Source organism: Pantherophis guttatus, chromosome 5, assembly GCF_059756535.1.
Source record: "Pantherophis guttatus breed Tessera chromosome 5, ASM5975653v1, whole genome shotgun sequence".
NCBI lineage: Eukaryota > Metazoa > Chordata > Lepidosauria > Squamata > Colubridae > Pantherophis > Pantherophis guttatus.
The window spans coordinates 104,063,023-104,074,660 of record NC_142067.1 but is presented as its reverse complement, the minus strand read 5'-3'; positions in this window follow the sequence as shown (position 1 = coordinate 104,074,660).

The window sequence follows — 11,638 nt, the reverse complement described above, 5'->3', positions numbered from 1 at the left end:
ATGAACTCAAGGATATTTCAGACTCCTTTGCCTAGGTAATGGCCCTTACATATTTATGTCAGTCACCTCCCTTATTTTGTACAAATGTGATTAACTGAGATAGCTTTTCTTACAACCTCTATCAATAAAATGGTTTATTTATCAATGCAATGGCATCAAATAGGAGTGGTCTTTGTCTGTCTGTCTTTCTGTCCGTCTGTCTGTCCATCCATCCGTCCATCCATCCATCCATCCATCTCAAGCAGCTGAGATTTATAGGTCAATGGAACCATCTTAGATCCATATCTAGCAAGTGAATTTTCAGTAAATGCAAAAGACTGCAGATACTGTCAGTTTTCCTTAGTAACAGTTTGGACTGGAAACTGTTTTTTTCAGGAATAGCTTATTATGATTTAAGATGAAATAGTCTAACTGACAACATAAGAATTCTGTCAAGGAATCTATTTTTGGATTAGAAGTAGGGGTGAAATCCAGCAGGTTCTGACAGGTTCTGGAGAACCAGTAGCGGAAATTTTGAACAGTTCGGAGAACTGGCAAATACCATCTCTGGCTGGCCCCAGAGTGGGGTGGGAATGGGGATTTTGCAGTATCCTTCCCCTGCCATGCCCACCAAGTCACGCCCACCAAGCCACACCACACCCACCAAGTCATGCCCACAGAACCGGTAGTAAAAAAAATTAGATTTCACCACTGATTAGAAGCCCATATATAGGCAAATTCCATGGGGTGCATGTGTGTGTGGGGAAGTTCTGGATCTGTTACATGCACTCTTTCAGTGTAAAGAGGCTTTAAGGGGCATTTTGTGAAGGAAAGGCAGCTTGCTCCTGATTGTTAATATATTACTGCTGATATTTGTTGAAAAGGATAATAGATTTTTAAATTTTTTAGATATTACAAATATTCTTTTAATAGCACTGGGTGCCCTCTGCTAAAAATCCAAAACCTAAAGTTTTTTTTTTTTGAGTTCTATAGAGAGCTTTGTTCAAACCCATTCCAATCCTTAACATCTAGGTTATTCATGAAAACATTTATGATACTTGTGAAGGAAATAGAAGGTCCACAGGTCAAATTCTTTTTTCTTCCAGAAATAAAGGCTTAACTCAAAAGAAAATACATCTGCCTTTCTCTACTCCTAAATATACATTGTATAACCAAGGGCAAATACTGCTTTTTCAATTAAGTACTTTTTTGAAGCTGACTAAAATGTTTTCACTATTACTATCATAATCTCTGCTCTTAAACGGAGGGCAAAAACTCGAATCTCCAATGTAAGGAAACCTGAGGAACAATTGGCTCAGAAACATGTCATTTGGAAATGTAATACAGTAGAGTGTATTTAGCAGTGCCTAAGACATATTGCCAATTTGTTTTCTCATGGAGAATATTCCTAGAGCTCTGAGGTTTTGTTTTGTTTGTAAGAAGTCTGCAAAAGTCCTCAAAAGTTTTTTTTTTTGCCAGGTGGACATAAATGCACACAAAGCTTAAATATGATTTGCATATACTGTGAAGAAAGAATGTATTCATTAGTGTTTAATGGACTTCCCAAGGTTATAAAGTTTAATGAGAAATTAATTAGACCACTAGTACTACTGATTAAGTATATCCATCATATTGTGAATATGAATAGCAGCGTCCAGCTCTGTTTAAGTTGTAATGAAGTCAAGATCTAATATGTCACTGTCTTGTGCAATTAATCATATACATAAAGGGTATTGTATGACAACATTCTTACCTGTAGCTTTATGTCTGACTGTATTGATTTGCTGAACCAAACAACCATTAGTTAATTAGTTGCAGAAACTGAGCTTCACTGGAGGTTAGCAGATTAAAAGGTAACTACCATAAAAGGCAAACACTTTTTATACGAACACAGTTGTCTTTTGCTTTTAAGACTGTGCTTTTTATAAGCCCCCAAATCGAAGTAGTTTATCAGCCCCATGCTCCAATTTTCAAGTTTCTTCCTACAGAACTTTCTAAGGTTTGTTGAATTGTTTTACATGGGCGATGGCCTGGTACTTTGCAAATTGTACCTGCATATATTATAAGCTTGATGTTTTGTTTATTGATTTTTTTCCCATAAGAAGTATTTCAAACACAAAGAAACCAAGAATCATTTATCTTAAGTGACAGCCTTATAGGAGCTACAAATATCTGACTGTGTATAGCCTAGTTAACTGAAGAATAGGAGCCAGCTTTCCTAGGATAAAACTTTTAAGTAATCCATAGGTTATGTTGTATCCTTTTCATTATTCCTTTATAATAACTGGCTTGACATATGGCAGTTAAATTCTTGGTTTATTATGGGTTGCTTGTTCCCCAGCATGATATCTCCAAAGATGATTTATATTTTCAATCGTTGTTCAACTCAAGGTCAGTAAAGTCATACATTGATTCAGAAGTACTTGTTAGCCAAGCTATATCTAGAGCCAGGCAAGCCTACTTGATTTTTCCTTACTATTTATTTCCAGAAAGCTAGTAGATGCAGATTTATTTATTTATTTATTTATTTATTTATTTATTTATTTATTTATTTATTTATTTATTTATTGGTTCGATTTATATGCCGCCCTTCTCCGGAGACTCAGGGGGGCTTACAATGTGTTAAGTAATAGCCTTCATACTTTTGTATATACCTGCTTAGTAGGGCTTTCGCCCCCCCCCAAGCGGTGTTCTTTTTATACAAAGTCAGTTTATTGCCCCCACAATCCGGGTCCTCATTTTACCTACTTCGAAAGGATGGAAGGCTGAGTCAACCTTGAGCCTGGTGAGATTTGAATTTGCAGTAATTGCAGGCAGCTGGTGCTACTTAACAGCACTTTAGTCTGCTGTGCCACCAAGGCTCTTGGTTGTTGCAGTTCAGAAGAAAAACAGTCTATTATGGACTCCCTAGAGCCGTGATGGCAAACCTATGGCACGTGTGCCACAGGTGGCACGTGGAGCCATATTAGTGGGCACGCCAGCTCAGCTCTGGGGCGCATGCGCGCGTCGGCCAGCTGATTTTCGGGCCTTCTGGGCCCACTAGAAATAGGGAAACAGGCTGTTTCCTGCGTCTGGAGGGCCTGTGGGGGGTGGGGAAGGCCCGTTTTTTTTTCTTACCTGGCTCCAGATCCTCTCTGTGTATCTGGGAACGGCAAAAACAGCCTTTCCCACTTCCTTGGAGGCCCTATGGAGGCTCAAAGGGCCCATTTCCCCACTCCCGGTGGGATAGGAAGTGACATTTTTTCCTGCCCCAGCCACCAGAGACTCCTAGAGAGGCTCCTAGAGACTCCTAGAGAGGTTCTGGAGGCTGGGGACAGCAAAAAATGTCACTTCCTGTCCCACCGGGAGTTGGGAGATGGGCTTTTTCACCCTCCGTAGGGCTTCCAAGGGAGTGGGAAAGGCTGTTTTCACCGTTCCCAGATACACAGAGAGGATCTGGAACCAGGTAAGAAAGAAAAACGGGCCTACCAGGCCATCATGTGCCAGGAGCAGGGGGGGGAGGGGGAGGGGGTTGCGCACACATGCGCGTGGGCACATGCACGTGCGACCCTCCCCCACACCCTCTCCTGGCACGCGATGGCAAAAAGGTTAGTCATCACTGTCCTAGAGTATTCTAACTTTGGAACAGAATATTTTGAATTTCCCTAATGATTAGTATATTAATATCCAGTCACCAGGAACTTCTTGTCAGCTTCAAACTTTTGGAAATGACAAGAGATTATCATGTGCTCTAATCAGGACATTAATACCAGAATTCTGAGCCGAGGTAGCGCAGTGATTAGAGTGCAGTACTGCAGCTACTTCAGCTGACTGCTAGTTCAGCAGATCAGCGGATCAAATCTCACCGGCTCAAGGTTGACTCAGCCTTCCATCCTTCCAAGGTGGGTAAAATGAGGACCCAGATTGTTAGGAGGCAATATGCTATTTGGTATACTGTCTTTGGTGTAAGCCGCCCAGAGTCTTCGGAGAGTGGGCGGGATAGAAATATGACAAATAAATAAATAAATAAATAAATAAATAAATAAATAAATAAATAAATAAATTCACAGTTTTATTATCTTGGAATTGGCTTTCTACGATTAACCAATCTCAACTCTTGCTTTTTATGAACTGCCTAGAGCTTTTGATGTTTTCTGTTTCATATACTGTACATACTCCACAGATAAGACAACTCTCAAATTTTCAACCAAGTATATGAAAAATGCACCTCTGCTGGATAACAGTATAACAAAATGATAGAGTTGGAAGGAACTTTGGAGTGACTGGGTGAAGCAGCTGACTGGCCCTGGCCCAGGGGGCATGGTCATCTCAACACCTCTTGTATGAGGGTGGCACCTGTGGAGAAAGGATGGGGTTGGGGAGGGAATCCAGGGGTCTCCGGTGGGTGGGGCAATGGGTGGGAGGCTCGTCCCATGAAATGAGGTGAGGTGAGGCAGGGGGTTGGGCAGCTGCTGCTGGAAACCGTCAGCCACTGCACACTTACCAACCTTTGTGTGCGGGGGCTGATGGTTTCTGGCAGCAGCTGCAGCCTACCAGTCCCTCTGTTGGCGCACTCTGTGGCTCCAAGGCCCATTCCACCAGGCTGGCCATCCAAGCAACAGGCACAGTGGTGGTATCAGCAGCAGGTGGGGGAGGCACGTGATGTGGACCATACTTACTCTGTTCCACTGTCTGTTTTTGCTTGCAGTTGGAAAGCAGGTCACTGCCAGTCATCTTCTCTCCCTGTGGCTCTTGCCCTTGGCCTGCGCATGTAGCATGTTCCCCTTGTGCACCCAATGATGATGTTGTATCCCTCCCCCTCTTTTGAGAGAGGGCTGCTCAGTTTTGACACTGATGGCTTCTTTGACCCCTCTTTCAAGCCAGCAGTCCTCTCTGTCCAAAATTTGGACTTTGCTGTCTTCAAAAGAGTGGCCTGTGTTTTTTAAATGCAGATGGACTGCTGAATCTGTCCTGATGTGGTTTTTTTCCTATATTGTGCCATGTGCTTATGAAGGGGTTGTTTTGTTTCCCCAGTGTACGGATCTGCACATGGCTTGCTGCATTTTACTACATATACCACATTGCTCAGTTTCTGGCTGGGTGTTTTATCTTTGGGGTGGACAAGCTTCTGCCTTAGTGTATTCTTGGTTTTGAAGAATACATCATCTATCTCCAATCTACAACACAGTCCTTTCAACAGTTCCAAGAAGTCTCCACATGTATTTGCACCATACAGGTGACCCTGATGACACAGCTAAACTTCCAGGTGACCTTAACAATTCATTAAAAGAATGCAAATGACCAACTGTCTGCAAGGAGTATAAATCCTTCCATTCCCCACCATCCAGTCAGACCTGAAGAAACTTCTTCGATGAGAAGTGAAACATCTTCAAAGAAAAACCAAAAAGTCCAGTGGACCTGTGGACTTCAACTACCAGAACTCCTCAGTGAGCTAAGTTTTAAAGTTGCCAAAGTTGGACACCTCTAATGTAGAGCATTGTGGTAAAATAGATAAAGCAAATAAGACTGGATATCCTTTATTCAAGTCTACCTTGAGGTAAAATTCAACATTCAAGCACTTTGCAAGGTAGGTATTTGCAAGGCAGGTATTTATGGCCATCACAGTGTCCCATGGTCATGTGATTACCATTTACAACTGGCAACAAGAAGAGTCAATGGAGAAACTGGTGGTAAAATTGCAAACCACAGTCATGTGTTGTCTTGCTTAACAACCAATGATGGCTTGCTTAATAGCTGAATGGGAAGTGATGTCATAAGTCCATTGTAATAATGTGATGTTTCACTTAGTGACCATGTTGCTTAGCAATGGAGTTGCTGGTCCTGATCATGGTCATTAAGGAAGGATTATCTGTACAGAAATAGATAGACTGCAAGCTCAGTTTGACCACTAGATGGAAGCAAAGAGAGAGCAAAAACTTTTTGCTGTCCTCTATTGGCTATTATCTGCATTTTTGCAGCTCAGATACAGTAGCTGTAATGGAGCCTTCATTGGGGTAATGTAAAACTCCTAATGTGAATTTTTTTTGGCATATTAATTTAGGCACATCTGCATTTGCAGATCTGAAATTAGCATAAAAATAAAATAAAAAACTGAGGTGACTTTCACAAAATAAACGGCAGTTTTCATTATTCATGTAAACAGACACTTGCAAATAGTTATTCTCACACTAGGCAGAATACATCAAGGAGGCTCCCCCCATATATTTATCAAGTATATTATAGTGACTGCCTGAATTAAATTTAAGTATGGAGAAATAGACCTAATTCTTATAGAGAAATCAATCTGCATTATAACCTATGAAAACTTAGACTAGACACATTTGATTTGAATGTAAAGTTTGCTTAACAAGCAGTAGCAGCTGCTTTGTTTAAAGGATAAAGACAGGAGAATTCAACTTCTAAGAAGCCTCCCATCTATCTTCATTAGAAGTATAAATAAAACATTTCTGACTGCTTAAACTGGGCATCCTTTTCAATGGATTTATAGAAAAGTTGTGCTGAAGTGATTGATTGATCAGGAAAGGCATTCAGCTCTTCAAAATTATATGTCAAGCAAAAGTCCTTAGCCTGGTTATCAGAAAGTATAATTTAAAGAAGAATTGAACAATTCATGGCCACATGGCAATAAAGAGTTACAGGGAAAAAAAATCAGATTCCTGGTTTTCCTTTATGGTTATCCAGATTTTTTGAGGCTTAGACTATGGTTAAACTATTCTGGGAGTTAATTGTGTAATTTTTGTAACGAAGAAAAGAAACTACACAAGTTGGCTTCAGGCATTATATGAAGATACATTCTGCAGCTCCAGAATAGTATGGATGCCTCCTGCAGTTACAAATCTTAGATTTGTAATTATGAACAGCATGATTTATAGCATGACTGCCATTTATAGCATTAAAAACATCGTAGTTTGAGTTCTAGGATTATTAGGCTTAAAACAGTTGGAAAAAAATAAATAAAATGCTTTCCTCTAAATCCTAAAAATTCCTGATCTACATGTATTACTGATATGCTTCTCCCTCCTTGCAACCATGGCTTTTCCTGTATGGCTCTTCTCTCTTCAATAATTAAGCTTCTGCCATTAAATGTTGCTTATAGTACCACTTAAATCACCATACAGGTAGTCTTTATTTAACAATTGGGACTGGAATTTCTATCAATAAGTGATGCATTCATAAAGCAATAGCAATGTCAAACCCTGGATAGGGGTTTGCTGTACCTGGCAGAGGGTCCCCAGCACAGGAGGTGGTGGTGAGAAGACTGGCCCAAATTCTGTTGGAGGCTACAAGTGGTGAGCAATGCGGCGCCGACAAACAGCTGATCCCAACTGAATGCGAGATGGCTGACGATCAGCTGATTGTGGTTGCCTGCAAGCCGGCTGATGAGCAGCTGATTGAGTCTGTCGGCAGCCCGACAATCAGCTGATTGGGCCTGCCAGGTGGACGGTTGTTCTGGCGGTGGAAGGGCACGTCTCCAGCCTTCAAAAGGTGCTGGGAGGTGGGGGCTCCCAGCCCTAACTTTATTCCTTATTTCTTGATCACGGAACTCACTGTGTGCTGAGAATGTGGCTTAATAAAGCATTTGGAACTTGGAGCGAGTAGCGTCCTAATTGCTGTTTATGTCTGGAGCTTGGACCTTTGAGAGGAAGTTAGCGCTCTTTTGAGTTTTTTCCCCTCCTGTTTGGATTGCTTGCCTGAAGGGTTCCTGGATGGCCTGCCAGAAGGTAGGGGAGCGCTGGGGAGATGGCAGAAGGGATGGCAGTGGTGGCCAATGCGGGAGTAATAGCACTTAGACTTATATACCACTTCATAGTGCTTCACAGCCCTGTCTAAGTGGTTTACAGTGTCACCATATTGCCCCCAACAATCTGGGTCCTCATTTTACTGACCTTGGAAGGGTGGAAACCTGAGTCAATCTTGAGCAGGTAAGAATTGAACTGCTGGCACTTGGCAGAATTAGTCTGCAATACTGCATTCTAACCACTCTGCCACCACAGCTTGCTATGTCATGTGACTGTACTCCTTAGTGATAGTACTTTCAGCATTTTTTATTGTTGTCTTCAATTAGCAAGAGTCTCACCTCAGATAAACCTCATTGGCTACAATACCATCACTCTACAAAGTGAATCTCACATTATGAGATACTACATTATGTGATCACCATTTGAGAGCCTCCTGCCAGCTTTCTGATTGACTTTGCTTGTGGGAAGATGGCAGTGAGCGTTGCAAATGGTGGTCATGTGACCAACGGACTCTGTGATGTAATTGTGAGCTGGGCACCGAGAACCCAGACTTCAGTCACATGACAGTGGGAATACTGCTACCAACATAAATGCTAAGACTGGTTTTAAATACCACACGTACTGTCCTGTCCTAAATTTGAATGATTTAAATAAAGACTACCTCTATGGCTTACTTACTTTTGCCTATGAACTTAGCATCTGGGTTATTATCCCCAGAGACCTTTAAAACATGTTACATTTTTTAAATTAATTTATTTTAGCAGCCATACATGCAGTTCCAAATGTTATACAACTCTGAAATAATGACAACAATTACTGAAATTTTAATTAAACTTACCGATAGAAATCCCATCCCAATTGTTAAGGAAAGACTATCTGTATGGTGATTTAAGTGGTACCATAAGCAACATTTAATGGCAGAAGCTTAATTATGCAAATGAAGTTAATCTATCTTAGTTTTTATTCTTATTACCACTCAATACTTTTTGGAATGAAGTCAGTACCAAATTGTGCCCTTCTGATTTTATTACTTTCTCTTATGTGTGACCTAGGTTCTTATGCTTACTCAAGCAAGTATGTTTAAAAGAAACTATAGCTTCTTTTATAATCATTAAGAATAAATGGTTAAGGATATACACTGTATATATCATTAGTAATCCAAACACTTTTGGGATTTGCTATGAAAAAATTCATATTTTATTCATACAAAGACTAGCTGCTTGTAGCTATTTATAGTCAATTGGATATTCACATGTACACACCAGTTGTCTTGAAAAAAGACAACAAAAAATAAGATCACAGAACAGGTTGTCTCTAGAAGCATAAGAACATAAATCTGACATTCACATGAATTTCTTCTTTATGTACATTTTCTTTTGCAGACTTCAAGGTTTTCAGCACATTTTTTTTTCAAAAGCAAGGATCTGTAGCCAATCTAGGACTAGAAGGAACATAATGAGCTTTTTGATAGCATAATGATTATGCACCAGAAATTATAATTTTTTTACTCTACAAGGTGCATTCCATGAGATCACTTTCCTCGTTTCATCAGTGAATGAAGATGATTTGCTTAAATGTGGGGAGAATAGCAATAGCACTTAGACTTATATGCCTCTTCAAAGTGCTTTACAGCCCTTTCTAAGTGGTTTACAGTGTCACCATATTGCCCCCAACAATCTGGGCCCTCATTTTACCGACCTTGGAAGGATGGAAGGCTGAGTCAACCTTGAGCTGGTCAGAATCAAACTCCTGGCAGTCGGCAGAATTAGCCTGTTTTCTAACCACTCCACCACCATAACTCTATAGAATTATGGTAGAAAGGATGGATCGTAGCCTAGAAGGACATTTTTTAAAAATGCATATCATTTATTCAAAAGAAAGAACTGTAGAATCTTTCAGCCTATGAAACTGGCTTATAAATTGATGTTACCTGGTTTTCTGGATAGTTCCTTGGGCAAAGAAGAGATGGGGTAAATTTGTTGTTGTAGGAGAACTCTAGCAGCTGCAGAGGAGAACCAAAAGGGAGCTGGAATGAGAAACGTGACAATCTTACATTCTATGGCGAGACTGCTTATTAAATTTACTCATGCTGCTACTCCACAATTAACCATCTGGCTGGGTAAAAATGGAATTAATTTATGTGTTGACCAACAGTATCTATTGACAATTTGCATTACAATAAACACCTGTTACCACTTTTAAAAGCCCCTTTCCTAAAAAACCAAATGGGATACAACACTGATTGTTAGTGCCAGGGCCAACACATGCTAATGTCACTCACTTATATGGTTCAAGTAATGTATAAACAAATGCATCAAACTGACTGAAGAGCCTATGATTGAAACAATAGTAATTAGAATATCCACTGAACTCTCATAATTATGGTTCTACATATTCATGATAAGATGTTTGAAAGCCCAGTGTGCTGTAAATTATCGAAGTCAAAAGCCTGTCTCGAGTCATTTTTCCAGGATTTTAGTAATTGAAGAGCATTTGAGAAAAAGGCCTTGTAATGAATGTATATTTTTAGGAATGGAGAGTAACACTAATAACTGGAGGTATATGTTTCTGTGAAATTTCTCTATCCTGAAGCTCCAAGATCCACTTCATAAGTTAATATAACTGATAGCCTAAGAGTGTGACTTTTGGAAAGTATATTTTATTTATTTAGTTCAGATTTATTTGTGCCTTAACCAAGCTTATAGAGGAAATCATGGCTTTCTCTTTCATTTTATACCCAGAAGAATTCTCAAAAAAATTGAGTTAAGCTGAGAAAAAGTAACTAGCCCCAGGACAACTGATGAGCTCCATAGTTAAATGGGAAGTTGATCTTAGGTATCCCCCACAGATGGTGATAGGAAAACATTTAGATGAAGGTCCAGAAGAGCAAAGATATTCTCTCATGTTTTCTTTTTTCTGTTATTCAGTAGAGAAAAGAGTAACTGATGCTGCTAGGTAACTATAGGTGAACTCAAGTCTTTTAAGTCTAAAGCAGTTTTCCCCTATAATCTCGCCACGGCCAACTTGTTGCGGGACAACTTGCCATGGCCAAGTCACCACAGGACAACTCACCACAGGACAAGAGTTACACTAATATCAAAAAAATAGTGGAATAGAATCATTAGAGAAAGGATGCCAAAGGATGGACAAAATGAAATGTGAATGAAAAAAATTAAAATATTTTTTAAAAATTACTTTAAATAATTAAATTGAGTTGTTGAATTCTCCTGCAGCGAGTTGTCCCATGACGAGTTGGCCATGGTGAGTAGATGCTTTAGATATGCTTTGAAGGAAGTAGTGGTTGTAAGAGGGGGCAGTCATAAGGCAAAGTTGCCTTTCCTATATACCCAGTTGCATCTGCTTTAGCAATAATCACATTGACAGGCACTCAGAATAATGCTGTGTTGCCCTCCTGAAGAAGCTTGAAAATTACTCTAAGTAGCATCTGTTGGTCCTGATGATTTCACATTAAGAGCAGCAGATCTTGGAGTCAGGCAAAAGACCAAAATAGATTGAACAATAGAGTTCTACATCTTCACAGTTTAAAAACTATTATGTATATTTTATTTAATGGATTGATATCCTACATTTCATCCAAGAAACCTAAGGCAGTATGCACTATTTCTCCCACCTATTTATATCCTTAGTAACCCTGTGAGGCATGTACAGCTGAGTAACAGGTTTGGTTATTAGTCACATTATTTCATGGCTGGATTGGGAATTGTGACAGAGTATTGGTGTAACAAACTACCCAGTAAGAATCAACAGGGAGATGGAATGGAGAAGAAATTAGATTAGATTCAACAAGAGATCAGGTGATTGCTTTCCTACCCAAAGGAGAAATATACCTCGTGGGATATCATGGGATTTGGGGAGTTGTTACAAGAAACATGGTAATAACTCCCTGAATCCCATGATAT